Genomic DNA, 2,977 nt, shown 5'->3' with positions numbered 1-2,977 from the left:
AGGGAAAGCAGTCCCAGCAGAGCTGAGGCCGGGCTCTGATCGTGGGACCGAGCGTGCGGCGGACCCCAGCACAGAAGAGCCTGACACACTCGGAGAGGGAAGTTTGGTCTCGAACAGTTGGCCCTTCAGGACCCTGTGCTCCGAGAGGAGCGGGAAGGACCTCAGGGTCACGTCCAGGACGTGGTGAGCGCCCCACCAGACCGACACCTCCCACACCGGTGCCCTCCCGGCCAGCACACGAGGACCGAAGGTGCTGCCAGCAGAGACACGGCCGATCTCACCTGGTGACAGCACGAAGTCACACTCATTCACAGCCCCAGGGTGTCCCACCAAGGACTGGTTCTTATCCAAGACCGTCCCCACAAAAGCTGTCTGCTCCTGCCCCAGAACAACATGCCCCTGTCCCACAGAGTATCCCTTCCGCACACTCCTCCTGGCCGTGGCTGTCCTACCCGCCTGGAGCTCTGCCATCCCGGGGCCAGGCTCCCAGGCCCCCAACACACATGCTTTGGACCAGGGGCACTCTGTGGCATCTTGAAACACATATGAGAACCACCCACTGACCCTTCTCTTCAGAGAGGAGGATGCATGTTCTTGCTCCAGAATGTTCTATGTGTAGAGACTGCATCCTATGGGTGAGATTAGGACAGAGTCACAGCTGTGAAGGACTTGGTGGCTTCTCTCGCTGCACCTGAAGTGGGACAGAGGCTTGATGGGGAACACAAAGGCTTTCCTGCCCGTGTCTGTCTGTGGGAGAGAGAAGTAGAGAGAGGAAAGAAGTTATATGACTTGGAACACAAGACCTCTTCTCTCACTTCTCTGTAAAAGTGAGGAAACCACACACCCGCCCTGCCCCCTAGCCCTCCCCCAGGCTGTGAGTTCCCTGCATATGCTCTGAGCCACCTCTGTTCCCTCAGAGCAGACCTCAGGCACAGCACCGGGCAACCTCTCCCTCCCTGGGCAGAAACACAGGGGGCGATGAGCACCAGGAAACAGCAACAGCTTCTCATGCCCCCTCACTGTGTGCTCGTCCGCGAAGAGGGTGTCGGAGGCCCCTGCCCCAGGGCCTCAGTGGCCCGGGTGTCTGTCTCAAGACCTCCCCCTTTCTGCATGTATATCCACAGCAGTGGGGACATCACAGCTGCCATGTGAATGATTTCCCACACTCACCCCCTCAGGCCAGGAGTCCGGGCTCCAGGCTAAAGGCAGCAGGCTCATTCCAGAAAAGGCCAAGCCATGAGCGCTACTTAGAAAAAGCTCCTGTGCCTGCTGGTGTTCCAACTCGGCGAGAAAATGTTTGCCAGACCGGAAACAAGGGGCAGCCGGTAGTGTTTCCCAGGTCCTGGTACCCTGGGTGGCCGTTCTTGGAAACCTGGAAGTGAAAAACCGAGCCGGAAGGAAGAAAGTCTCCGCCTCCATTTTACAGAACGAACATGGCTGCCCTCACCTGGGGCTTTGACGGGTACGGCCTAGACTCGGGTCCTGCCGAGGAGCAGAGGGAACAATCACTCATGCAAATGACCTTTCACAACTGCATCATGGCCCCAAGATTCAAAGCTTTATCAGGAGAGGAAGCAGAGGGGTTCCCCGACAGGGAAGCCAGTGTGGGTCACACATGGACATTCGTGTTACTGCCGGGCTTGGTTCGGGGGGTGCAGATCCAAAGTCAAGGTTGATGGGGCAGGACAGAGGAATGGGCATGACTTCCCCTCCCCCGCTGCTCTGCTCCAGGGCTGGGGCTCTGGAAACCACCTGAACAGAGCGCCCATGCTTCTGGGGCAAACACATTTGAGCATCGGAGCAGGACGGACATTCGAGGTCACCCAGCTCAAACACCTCATCAGGTGACCGGACTGAAACCGCACAGCCTGGCAGGCCTGCCCGATCCAATGCCCTTGCCCTTGCGCTGTCCTCCTGGGAGGACCTGCAAAGTGCAAGGGCTCTGGCCGCCTTCCAGGCCAGGAGCCAGGGACAGTGACAACCAGGGTCTGCTTGAGAACACTAGCTAACAGGCAGCAGTTCTGAAGGTACCCCCGCTGTGCAGCCATCCTGCCCAGAGCTGACCCCAGGGCCCCCACAGCCCCCACCCTCCCCTCACCGACTCTGGATTCAGCCTGTCCCACCCTCTTCTTCTTCAAAGACCTGCTCGGTCTCTCGGCTTCTCGCTCAACAGGCTATGGAATCTGTGTCTCCTGAGTTCCACTCTGGCCATTTGCCCTTCCCCCTCCAAGAAAATTCACAGACTTCATTTGAGGTTTTTGGTTTGGTTTGCTACTATAAACATTAATGAAACAGACATAGGAAATACAAATTACTGATAAAAGAAGTGCGCGACCTCTGATAAAGCACGCATACAAAGAGTCGTCCAGATTCTCCCAAGACTCTTTCTTTGCAGACATCATTCTGTGCAGTTTATGATTTTGCCCTGTACTCCCTGATAGGGTCACTTCATCATCTCTGGCTTTAGGACTCAAGAATCGTCCTACCTCCCTTCACAGGGACAGGACTACATGTCTATGGGCCAGCTACTCCAATTTCCAGGAGATTTATAAATCACAGCACGAAGCATCAGATGCGTGCACACACACACACGCACACGCACACACACACGCACAGTGTTAGGTCTGTGCCCAAGAAGTACAGGGCAACTCTGTGGGTAATTTCCACTGAAGGTAGCAAATTCTGTAAACTTGTTTGGTTCGCTCAAGACCCACATCTCCACGTCCTAGCTCCCTTTCCTGATCTAGCAGACCTGGAAAAGCTAAAGGGCACATTGACCAGACATTTGCCGCCAAGTGTCCACGTGTGACGTAAGTTTAGCCACCAGTAACTCTCACCCAGATAGTTGGATGCACCAAGACCTTGCAAAGGCGTCAGTCTGCAGAATCTCCACTTCCGTGAGAGTCAGTCCTGGAGCTGAGCCCGCTGAGCGCATTTGTTCTCATGGCAGCTCCTGGGCTGTCCTCTCCCACCTCCC

This window comes from Ailuropoda melanoleuca, chromosome 8, assembly GCF_002007445.2.
Source record: "Ailuropoda melanoleuca isolate Jingjing chromosome 8, ASM200744v2, whole genome shotgun sequence".
Taxonomy (NCBI): domain Eukaryota; kingdom Metazoa; phylum Chordata; class Mammalia; order Carnivora; family Ursidae; genus Ailuropoda; species Ailuropoda melanoleuca.
Note: the sequence above shows the minus strand (reverse complement) of the source record.